Source organism: Aythya ferina, assembly GCF_964211825.1.
Source record: "Aythya ferina genome assembly, chromosome: 2".
Lineage (NCBI taxonomy): Eukaryota > Metazoa > Chordata > Aves > Anseriformes > Anatidae > Aythya > Aythya ferina.
In genome coordinates this window covers 70,456,821-70,469,287 of record NC_140297.1, presented here as the reverse complement: position 1 = coordinate 70,469,287, position 12,467 = coordinate 70,456,821, and the positions used below count along the sequence as shown (strand labels likewise).

General features: G+C 42.4%; 1 protein-coding gene across 1 annotated transcript in view; it reads left to right on the top strand.

The window, feature by feature from the left end:
• BMP6 (bone morphogenetic protein 6) overlaps nucleotides 1–12,467 on the top strand; it is a 90,785-nt gene that overhangs the window by 64,966 nt on the left and 13,352 nt on the right. The window lies entirely within an intron of this gene.

Below are 12,467 nucleotides of genomic sequence, written 5' to 3'. Positions count from 1 at the left end.
TCAGCATGGGTTTATGAAAGGCAGGTCCTGCTTGAAGAACCTGATCTCCTTCTATGACAAAGTGACGCACTTGGTGGATAAGGCTGTGAATGTGGTCTACCTTGACTTCAGTAAGGCTTTTGACACCATTTCCCACAGCACTCTCACGAAGAAACTGGCTGCTCCTGGCTTGAACTGGCGTATGCTCCATTGGGTTAGAAACTGGCTGGGTAGCTGGGCCCAAAGAGTCGTGGTGAATAGAGTTAAATCCAGTTGGAGGCCAGTCACTAGTGGAGTCCCCCAGGGCTCAGTACTAGGGCCAGTTCTCTTTAATATCTTTATCGATGATCTGGATGAGGGTATTGAGTGCACCCTCAGTAAGTTTGCAGATGACACCAAGTTAGATGCATGTGTCGATCTGCTCAAGGGTAGGAAGGCTCTGCAGGAGGATCTGGGTAGGCTGGACCAATGGGTTGAGGACAACTGTATGAAATTCAACAAGGCCAAGTGCCGGGTCCTGCACCTGGGGCGCAACAACCCCAAGCAGCGTTACAGGCTGGGAGATGAGTGGTTGGAAAGCTGCCTGGTGGAGAAGGACCTGGGAGTATTGGTTGATAGTTGGCTGAATATGAGCCAGCAGTGTGCTCAGGTGGCCAAGAAGGTCAACAGCATCCTGGCTTGCATAAGAAGCAGTGTGGCCAGCAGGGTTAGTGAAATGATTGTCCGCCTGTACTCAGCTCTGGTGAGGCCGCACCTCGAGTACTGTGTTCAGTTTTGGGCCCCTTGCTACAAGAAGGACATTGAGGTCCTTGAGCAAGTCCAGAGAAGGACGACGAAGCTGGTGAGGGGTCTGGAGAACAAGTCCTACAAGGAGCGGCTGAGGGAGCTGGGTTTGTTCAGCCTGGAAAAGAGGAGGCTCAGGGGCAACCTTATCGCACTTTACAGGTACCTTAAAGGAGGCTGTAGCGATGTGGGGGTTGGTCTGTTCTCCCATGTGCCTGGTGACAGGACGAGGGGGAATGGGCTAAAGTTGCACCAGGGAAGGTTTAGGTTGGATGTTAGGAAGAACTTCTTTACCGAAAGGGTTGTTAGGTATTGGAATAGGCTGCCCAGGGAAGTGGTTGAGTCACCATCCCTGGATGTTTAAAAGACATTTAGATGTAGAGCTTAGTGATATGGTTTAGTGGAGGACTGGTTAGTGTTAGGTCAGAGGTTGGACTCAGTGATCTTGGAGGTCTCTTCCAAACTACATGATTCTGTGAGAGGTTGTTGCTCTGGGCCGCTATGTGCTGTCCCCAGGAGGGCTGAGCATGGGTGTTCATGCTTGATAGTAACCAGTCTGGTACACGTGTACAGGACATGTCACTGCACGGTCCTTCCCTTGTGGGAAAAGGGCATGGCAGAGCCCTAAATGGGGCTCAGCCACAGAAAGTCCCCGGTATGACCTTTTTGACGTCTTGGCATACAGCAAGAATCTGATGCAAGGCAACAGTTTTAAACCAAAGATGATGTATGCTTGCATTGCTCTTGCATACTGAAGTCCATGTATCTCCTTTCAACTTGATACTACCAGCGTAAAATCATAGTGTTATTGCAATTGATTGTGATTATTGCAGCCTTGATCTGCTGTCCACTAGACTGACACTGAGGTAAATAGAGCAGAATAAAGTTCAGCATGCTGATGCAGGGACAAAATCACTCCTGGACTTTCAGTGGCCATGAGGTAGGTGAAAGAGAGAGGCTCTGAGGGTTCAAACTGACAGATGAAAAAAACAACAAAGTGCAACCTTGATTGATTCATTTCAAAAGAATAATGTTTCTGATGAGGGAGGGAACATGCAAGGCTGGGGAACGTGTGGTCAATTAAATGTCAGAGTAACGCTGTGGTACAAAAGTGTTTCCTTGCTTCTGATGAAGCATGTCAGGATATCAGGATTTTAACTGTTACTCTGCTGATGAATAATTACAATAAAAAAGGGAATCAGAAATAACAGTGTTTTAAAAAGCTTAATCTCTTCTCTGTGAAGATTTGCTAAATATTTTCCTTTTTGGCCCATCTTTCTCCAGCCTTTCCCCTGATACCAGTTGTAGAATCTACCTTTGAAGAGTTCATCAAACAGCTACCAGTTGTTCTGTGGGGACTCTGGCCTTTGGGGAAATAGAGAGAAATAATGCATATATACTTATTAGTAAAAAATGTGTTTTACAGTAGTGTTGTTCCCGTTGCCCTTTGAGTTGCAGGTTGGCTCGTGTGTCTTCTGGGGAATACCTCAGTGACCACTTAAAGAACTGAAGAAAGTCAGATGGTCATGCAGATTCCATAGATATTAGCTGTATTGTTCCTTTATGGTTTCATAGAGTGAAAAATTGTGAGTGTTGGTTCATTTTAGATTTCACAAATACTGACCCATCTCTGGAGCTGGAGGAAAATCTCTACCAAGCCATCTATGGAAGTGGTAGATATGCAGTTTTGTGATGGTCAACAAAGCAGGACACAGAGCATGTCAGGTTTGCAGTTGCCTCTTGTAAAAAGACACATTAACTTTCATGTGTGTATCACACTATTTTAGAGCAAACTGAGCAAGCAAGTAATGCACTTCAAGAAAGAGAATAAAGCACAAGGTAGACATACCTCCTTCCTAACAAATTCATAAAATCTTTGTTCAGAAGGTGGCTGGTTTTTTGTTTTTTATACAAAACTGTACTCTCACCTTGTATCTTTATATTAAACACACCACAAATGTGCGCGGTGAAGCTCAGGCACATCCCTTGGCTCTGGGTGCTTCAGTCTTCATGCATGCTGGGCACTGCCAGGTGGAGACCTCTGTACGTCCAGGGCAGAGACAGCATCTCAGACAGGTCACAAGGGAGTTCTCAGCCTGGAATTGGTGAACATTTTGGGTCTTTTGTCATGGTCCTCCTTGCTGCTACCACTGGCTGTGCCGTTGGGACTGGGAATGGTGAGGCAGCTTCCTCTAGGTCCAGACTGCCAGCAGTTCACCATCCCTCCTGCCACAGGCTCTGCATGAACTGCTGACCCAGAGATGAGTGTCTGTAGTTCATTGCTAACCTCTGACTCATCCTGTCCCTCCAGACTCCCTTTTTGTTTCTTTTTCTTTTTTTATTTATTTATTTTTGCTGGTGGGAATGAGGGAGACGTTTGGCTAAAGGAACTCATGCTTCGGATGAGACTGCGGGACGTGTCACGCTGTCTGTGCAGAGAGGGGCAAAACATGGCTCATTGATTTTTGCAGCTGTAAAAAGGAGATATCCCTTTTCACCCTTCGTACTTTTGCCCCAAAGGACTATTTCATGTATATATAGAATATAAAAGCACATATGAAAACATGCATTTGTGTATAAATATATCCACATGTAGGTATTCTTTGTATGTATCTATATATAAGAGTATATATATTAATATATATTGTCTTCTCTAGTAATTATTCTCTCTATATTAAAAGTATATAGCTGTTAAAAGACACTTAATATCTTAGAAGCTGCTTACCACCCTTCAGCCTTTCCTTCAGTGTAAGTTCTGACTCTGCTGGATGCTGTTGCTGCTGTAGATTCAAACATACATTTACAGCACTGCTAATACTAAAACATTGTATTTAGTTGTTCTCTAGTATCTCTTCATGGAGGAAAAAATATTGATTTATTTTTTTTCCCTCAGATTCTTCTGGGATGCCTTAAGGAGCTGTATTCTTTGAGTAGTTTTTATTTTTGTCATCAGTTCACTTGCTTTTACTTTTGTCTCAGTGGATTAATTTGGAGTGTAATATTTTCCTTTCCTGTTGAAAATTGTAGAAGGTTAAAACCCAGAATAGCACTATTTTTTTGAAGAAACTTGATAAATATTTGTAAGGCTTCTGCTGCACTTTAGCAGACATCTAATGAGCCAGAAAAAAACAGCTGCCTTTGACTTAAAAAACAAAACAAACAAACAAACAAAATTCTGTCACACTTCCTTTAAAATAATGGCTTGAATAACAGCCTGATATTTCCTGACATTTGACAGCATTTTATTGCACAAAGAAGAGTCTGCACAGATCTCAAAGTCTAGCTCATGAGCTAGCAGGTAAAACATAAGAAGTTGAAGTAGCACCTTTCTTCATCTTGTTCTGTTGGGAAGTACTCCTTCTGGTCAGGAAAATTCATCATTGAAGGCCACAGAAGATGTTCAGTCAACAGTGGCGATCACTATGTTAATCTTGGATTTTACGGCGTTAACAGTTGTCTGCAAGTTATATGTAGCTAATAAAATATTTTCTGGTGCAAATAATTCTTGCAGGTGCAGCTAGAGTGTATGGGTTTTAACCAGCCCTTCCCAAAAGAAAGGCAGTGTGCACCTCCGAGGAAAAAATATATATAAATTAAAACAACAACAACAAAAACAAACAACTGCCCATTCCTCTCAAAGAAATGAGTTTGGGAGTGCAGGAGATAAGTAAGAAGGAAGATTTAGTAAACACAAATCATCATCTTAATCTCACAGCATGGAAGTATCCCTGTGCTCTGATGAAGTATAATGAAGTGGCTTAATTCAGTATTACTCGAGCAAAAAAATGATCACAGGGGAGTAAGAGTGTCAGTGTGTGAACCCATACAAGTATGGGTTCTGCTTAGCAGAATCACACAGCATTACTGGTAATTCCCTAGGACACAGTACAAACAAAACAAAACTTGAGACTTAAAATTTCTACCTTCTACTAAATTATCAAACCTATTTTTGACAGACAGCATAGATGAGATTAAAAACAAGGATTATATAGGGCCATTTGAGACTGTCTCCTAGGTAGGGGTGTACACAAAGAGTGGATGATCAGAGATCAAAGCTTATTGAAACAGCAGGAAACCTTCAGGGAGCCACTCGGCACTCTCTGTGTTAAAAGCAATCAGAAATATGGAAGCGATACTCGTGAGTCTCCAGGCAATGAAACACATATTGAGGACAGTGTGGTTTAAGAACATTCTCTCTTCAAAAAGAAAACATTTTTAATACTGACTCACTTGTGTCAGTAATATTTTCATCTCTCCATTCCTTCCACCCTTTCGTAAGGTCAAAAAACATAGTGCCTAGAAACTAAACTTTTGTTTTATAACCAAGCCACAGCTAGCGGCCACGTTCTGTCATAACACAAACTGTTGGAGATGCCAGTGGGATGCGGAGAAGAGATTAATGAAACCTTCAGGACAGGCCAGCATGGGTTTCTGACAGCATGGAGCATGTGTGAAGCAGTGCTGGGGTGGCCTCTGGTTTGCTGTGGGTGGGATGGATTCGGGCATTCAGATGGGCTGTGGTGGCTGATGGTGGGAGTCAGAATAGGTGATGATGTGTCCACCCAGTGCTGCTGCCCATCAGAGACCAGGCTGTCTGAAGGCTGGTGTGGAATTTTTCTTATTTTTTTTTCTTCTTTATCAGTATGTGTCAGAAGCAGGGATGTCAGCTAAAGCACCAGTTTAGGAGCACAAGTGGTGCTAGCTTTTCGGTGCTTGTCCCACCGTGGGCACAGCTGTGGGAACATTGTGTTTGGGCAGGAGGGAGCTATGCTCTCCTCCCTGTGGTGATACAGGTGCACAGCTACTAGTAGGCTTGTTTCTGAGGTGAAGCACCAGTTTTGGGAGAGACCAGCAAAGCCCTCTGTGACTTCTGATACCTTTTGGGTGTGGATTGCCGTGTAAGCGAAACCTTTGCAAGGGAAAGGAGGAAATGAGTTTGTCTCTGGAAACAGATCATTAATTTCTTTCTCGAAGCTTCCTCACTCTCACCCAGTGAGGTGTCAGGTCAGGAGTGAGGAGGGAAGGCAGTTTGTGGCTGATCAAAGATGTTAGTCCTTGGTTTGGATCATCAGTGTGTTTTCAAGTGTAAATATCCTGTTAACGCAGACCTCAAAACACTCCCACACTGTCCAAACAACTGATCTATGAAAAACACAGCGGCCTGTGGTAGTGATCAAAGGAAGATATGGTACCTTAATGGTCAAAGTTTATTAAACAGTTTCATTTGCACCTGGAATGAAAAGTGAGGACTGGAGAAAGATTCCTCCTATGTGATAAAACACATGTGGGCATCAGCGTGCCCTCCCAAGCCACCATCTAAGGACCGTGTTCCTCTGCTGAGCACAGCTGCTCAAGAGTTAAGGCTGTCATCATTTTTTTTAGCTGCCAGTTACAGTGGTAATAAAGTCTTCCTCTTTGCAACAGGATATTTATACAAATACGATCCGAGCTTCTAATCTAAAGGGCAAATTGATTTGCCGGCAGTGTTTATAGCTTAGAAAATAAATATCTGTCCTCAACTGGATTTTGGACTGGGTTGTGTAACACAAATGACAAAGCTAGCATCAATCTGTTTCAAGTTAGGGTCAGGTTTGTATATAGTGTGCATATATTTGTATATGATAGAGCTGTTTCCATGATGCTATAGAGAAGTGTCTGTCAGCATTTCAGTTCAACTCCCACCAAGCGTATGTGATTTGTTGTGTTTTAGGGTGGTTGTTTTTAGTAGTTTAAAAGTCAAAGTTATTCTGGATGAGACTTACCGGTTCCATAACCAGCTGGCTTTTTCTACCAAAACTAAAGAATGCTATATAAATAACTGCCTTCTTTCTTCTCTTAAAGATAAATACTTCCCATTTACGCTCTCCTCCATCTTCATGGCTCAAATTGCATTTAAAAGCTGAGGTGTGGTACTTTTAATTATCACTACAACTAGAACGTCCCTTGGTGTCCTTATATCCTAATCAAGGAAATGAGAAATATGTGTCCTATCCTGACTTTGGACTTTTTTTTTTTCTTTTTTACTGTTCCTGTTGGTGAAATATTAATTCCCTAAAGCTGTGAAGCTCACAACCTTGAGCTGGGTGTGGGAGACACCTTTGTGCTCAAATATCAGTGTTGGTTTTGCTGGGGCTTATCACGGATGTGTAGGCTGAACTTCCCCCAGCCTTGATGTGGGGGAACCATGTCCTCCATCTCTAGGCTCTCACTTTCCACTCTGCCAGATGCAGCCTTAAAACAGGACAGCTTTTTCAACACGGGAGTTTTTAATCAGATGGAGCACTGGTGGTGTGAGCAGTGTGAAGCCAAGCTTACCTACCTCTCCATTCTGGTGTGTCCCTGTGCTCCATTTTATGCTTTTTCCTGCAAATTAGTTCCCAGTTGCTGGTCTCCTATTCCATATTGGAAGTAGCTTCATCTGCAGGCTGACAGCGCCTAGAATTTCTTTCCTTATTTCTAATGAATTCTTATAGGACTTGCATATCTCTTCCCCTGGCCCAGAGATGGTATAGATTCTTCAAGACAGTTAAACTGAGTTTTTTTTTCTTTTCACTAAAATGATAGAGCTTTCCATGGCAGCTCATTGCAGGTGCTGGCATTCCTTTGCCTGAAGCTCTGCGTATGAATGGGTGCTGATGGATGAGATTTTCCACGGTGCTTTTAACTCTCTGCAGTAATGGTCATTTGACATACTAAGTTGTTAAGGTTTTGTGTATTATCTGTTGACAGTATTTTATTCTACGTAAGCTCTACATGCCATATGTTCTACAAGCAATAAACATTAAAAAAATCACAGTAGGACTTACATCTCTTGAAAGGTGGTGGATCCAAAGTTTTTAAAAGGCTGTGATGATTTCAAGGTTTTATCTGCAAGAAGCTTCATTCAACTCAGTAAGGCTGCATCTGTTGTGAGTACAGTTATTTGTCATTAGTTGATAAGAGCAAATCATCTTGGTAGTTTGCTATGTACAGAATAATTTTTATACAAGGTCAGTATCTGTTCAAGCTAAAGACTCTGATCCAGTGTACGCAGAAGAGTATTTAGAAAGTGTGTTAATTAAAATGTAAATCCCACACACTTCTGTTCAAAATTCCCTTTTGAGAAACTGCTGTTAGGCAGTCTAGACTATTATGTCAACTTGTCTTTGAAGAAAAGTAAACAAAAAGGTTCAGCTGAGGAAAGTTTTAGAGACTTAGAGTAATTAATGCTTTGGTAAATGGCTGTTGATGCGTAACAATCCTTTAAACACCTGGGTAATTGCGAGCTTTGAAGTTGGGCCAAAAACGTTGTTCTGAGCTCTGTAATTAAAATAAGAGGCCTTTAACTTGGTCATTTTGAAGGTGAGAGTTCTGTTTATTCTCACTGTCTCCCTGTAAGACTTCTGCCCGATCAGGGAAAAAAGGCCAGGGAGGGTGGGAAACTGAAAAACCTAGCTCAACATATGCTTCTTTAAATTCAGCTTTTTATAGCTTTGGTGTTTTTCCTGTAGCAAAGTTCCATGTTGTAATGTGTACCCAGAACAGAGAAATTATTTTAATGCAAACATTTCACTAAGTATAGCAACTGAGATTAACCACTTGACCTGGTTACTAATTTGAATAAATTCTAATCTAATTAGTATTCAATTAAAGTGAATTAACACCCAGAAACATTTTGTTGAAAGGTTTACACAGAGGTTTCAGTTAACAAAATATTTATCTTGGGGGGGACAGGGAGGAACTGGAGTTAAACGCAAGCTGTTTCTCCTATAAATGCCCGGAGTACATGATTGGGATGCCGGTGTTAAGAATAGTAGTTGTATTTGATATTTATATCTGACAAATCATATTGCTCTCTGGGGACACTGGAGCTAAATACTGCCTTCTGAATCACACAGGCCACATTTCTCCGGTAAATTGTGTACTTCTTTCTGTTTATTGCAGCCACTTGTGATTGCTCTGTTGACCTTAGCTTCCCAGTCCTCCTCCAGAGTCCTCTGAAGGCCATGGAAAGACTTCCATTTCTTTCTTGGGATTTGAGACCATACTGCATGGCCATGATCCAGAGCAGAGAGCTCCAGGTTTGAGTTAGGAATCCCTAATTTGCATCTTCCCACTTAATGTCCGCTCTTGTCTCAGGAGAGTTTTTTAGGCTCATTGCCTCAGTTTCTCCCACACACTAGCTTTCCTTTAATAGAATCATAGAATCATAGAATCATAGAATATCCTGAGTTGGAAGGGACCCTTAAGGATCATCAAGTCCAACTCTTGACACCGCACAGGTCTACCCAAAAGTTCAGACCATGTGACTAAGTGCACAGTCCAATCTCTTCTTAAATTCAGACAGGCTCGGTGCAGTGACCACTTCCCTGGGGAGCCTGTTCCAGTGTGCAACCACCCTCTCTGTGAAGAACCCCATCCTGACGTCCAGCCTAAATTTCCCCTGCCTCAGCTTAACCCCGTTCCCGCGGGTCCTGTCACTAGTGTTAATGGAGAAAAGGTCTCCTGCCTCTCGACACCCCCTTACGAGGAAGTTGTAGACTGTGATGAGGTCTCCCCTCAGCCTCCTCTTCTCCAGGCTGAACAGGCCCAGTGACCTCAGCCGTTCCTCGTACGTCTTCCAATAGACTCTGGAAAAAAGCAAAGTCTGCAGAGAAATAATACATGAATACATGTTATGCCTGCAACACCCTTATTATGGAAGTCATTAATTAAACTCATTCAGGTTAGGCATGCTGAAAATAAAGGCGAGATGGTCGAACATTGTAGTAACAGTTGTTATATAATATTGTATACCAGTGAGGGCAAACTGTCTCCTCTAGGTTAAGCTGCTGGCACCAGATTTTTATTTTTTTTTAATATATATATATATATATCCAGCAACACCCTTTGGCTTGCAGGAGCTCCCTGCTCATCTGCTGTGTGTGCTCCAACTTTTGCAATGGGTAACGTCATAGAGTCTGAACCTGGAAAGCAAAGACAGAGGACAAAAATGGTCCCTGTCAAAATCAGCCTGCAGTCCAGCATCAGGAGTGGGAGTAAGCTAGGCAGCAGCTTTAGCTCTCATGCTTCCATCTGTATTTTGCAGTCTAGTGGGAGAAGAGTGTAATAGATACTTTTTTCCATGATCTTCAGGAAGCAGGACTGAAGGGAAAAAAAAAAAAAAAAAAATCAAGCAAATTCAGTTAGGTGGCTGCATTTGCTCCTGAATGTAACGGGGCAAGACTGGAGGTGTGGGATTCACATCTCTGATGCCTGTCACTGCTTTTGTTGACAGCTGTGTTGCCACAAATGGTAGCAGTAGCAGGTTGTCCACTCTGTGAGCAATCCCTGCTGGAAGGTGCCAGCAGTTTACCATATATTTCTAAAAGTGGAGAAATGCTGGCTCAGGAATAACAGACCTGATTCATGGAGTACATAGTGGTCTCAGGTACTTTCTACTTCTTTTTCTCTGCAGACTTTGCTTTTTTCCAGAGTCTATTCATCTGGTCCTTGTGTGTCGACATGTCCCCCACCATCACAGCAAGGCCTTCACCCTTCCCCACCTGGTTGGATGTAATATCCCTTCCACCTAGCCTGGGAGACCTCTCAGTCTCTGTTCAAGCATCAGACACCGTACACTTTGTTGTCAGGAGCAGCATGGACATTTCTCTGCCCTGCAGCTCTAGGGAAAGCCAGGCTCTAAGTAAATTCATTTTTTTTCCTTAATTTGGTCTTTGGAAATAGGTGATTTTAATTTAATTTTATTTTTTTAAATCTTCATGCTGAAAACAAAACTAGCAATAAATGCTACTAGTTACTAGAAAATGTTGTGCAGCCTGGCAAGTTTCAGGTAACAAACATTAACTGAAAACAGACTTTAAGTATTAGGACATGTTACCTGTGAATGTTACAGATGTGACCTACAGTACTTGTGAGGTGAATCTGCATCATTGGCTTTATGCACTCAGACAAGTCAGAAGCCAGTTAAATAGAGAAGCTGGTTGAAAATTAATTGTGTATTAACTCTTTTTTTTTTTTTTTTTCTTTTTTCTTCAAAGAGTTAACTGGATTGGAAAGCCTAGTTGTCACTTTTTCTCTGTTTTACAAAGGCATTTAAATCTGTCCAGAGCCAGTGTGAGATACTGGGCTAAGGTGGAGCACTCACATTTGGTAGCACTGTACCTTGGTCAGAGAGTTTGCTCATTATATTTGTGGAGAACACTGAAATGGGGGAGACCCACTGGAAGACAAGTCTGTATTTTAAATAAACTAAGAGTGAAAAAGGTCTAGTCTGGAGAAAAAAGTGTGATCTGATAGAAAGGAAAGTTACATTTGGGCACGACAAATCAGTGATGTAAATACACCTTAGGAAGTGACTGGGTATGTTGCAGTGCAGCAGCACAAATCTAGACATTACAGTGAATCACAAGGTGATCATGAGTTAACAGTGAGTTTTGTGAAAAAGCCAAAATGCTATTCTGAGATGTATGAGTAGAGGTACAGTCTCAGAAACACATGAAGATTCTTTCCATTGTACTCAGCATCAGTGAGATCTTGATCCAACCTAGGTCCATAGAATAGCAGTGACAATAAAGTCTAGAAAATATGGCTTGCAAGGAAGGACTGAAGACTCAGTGATGCTTTAAGGAGGGGAGGCTGTTGTGTCATTTTAGTTAGATATTGTGGGTAATTATTTTTATTAAAAAAAAAAAAAAAAAAACTTCAAGTGAAATATATTCGACTTCCTGGGAAGATGGTGGAGTTCCAAAAACAGGAAAACTTGAAGATCAGGTCAGGCAAACATCTCTCAGGAGTGATGTGGATGTATCTGATCCTGCCTGGAGTTCAGAGGCAAGGGACTAGGTCCTTGTGTTCCTTTCTGGCTTAAAAGGTCTGTGTGCACAAAGTGCAAGGCAGCGGGTATTAACAACTGAGCCTCCTCTTCAAATTTGTGCAGAGTTGACTAATCCTGTGTGCTTGAGTGTTCATGAAGGTGTATACAGAGTTTGCTCTCACAGAGTTCCCAGCAGCTCTGCAGCCAGACCTGTTTGGTTTGGGCGGACATAATGCTGAAGTTGCTCCAGTCTGGAGGCTTCAGTGGGACATTGTCTGAAGCAGACAAGTGCAAGGGAATGTGTGGCACCTAGAGAAGGGAAACTGGGCATGGGAAACCAAAAAGAAATCAATGTGAGGGGGTAGGTCAGAACAGCTTCTAGGAAAAACACTTTTCAGGTATAGACCATGTCAAGCACTGGAGAGGACCAATCTGTAAATCTTAGTCAGAGGTGGGGATAATCTAGCAGTTCATTTCTCTCTTAACCCAGAGAGGGGAAAAGTAGTCTCAGTTGCAGGTGCTGTTTGCAGCCTCCTGTAAGCAATGCCTCAGCTTAAATACTTGCCTGGGAAAGCCCATATCTTTCAACCGTAAGGTTTCCAAAACATGTAGCAGCTGGCTAGCCCCAGCCACTTGCTGCTGTTTGAGGTGAAGGTCAGAGTTGTTTCTGAACCCTGTTACCGCTGGAGAAGCGATGGCAAAGACTCCTGTGGGAAAGGCTGCTGAGTCAACCACACAGCGTGCAGCTACCAGTGAGGCAGAGAAAAGCCTTCACGCTGTAAAATAGCTACACTAGGAGCCCTAATATACTTAAGTGCTTATTTTTCCATGTGTGATCTCATGTAAACCAAGCTGCTGGGCAGTATGACATAGCAGTTGGCCAAAAATAAAGTGTAACTCAATTAAAACT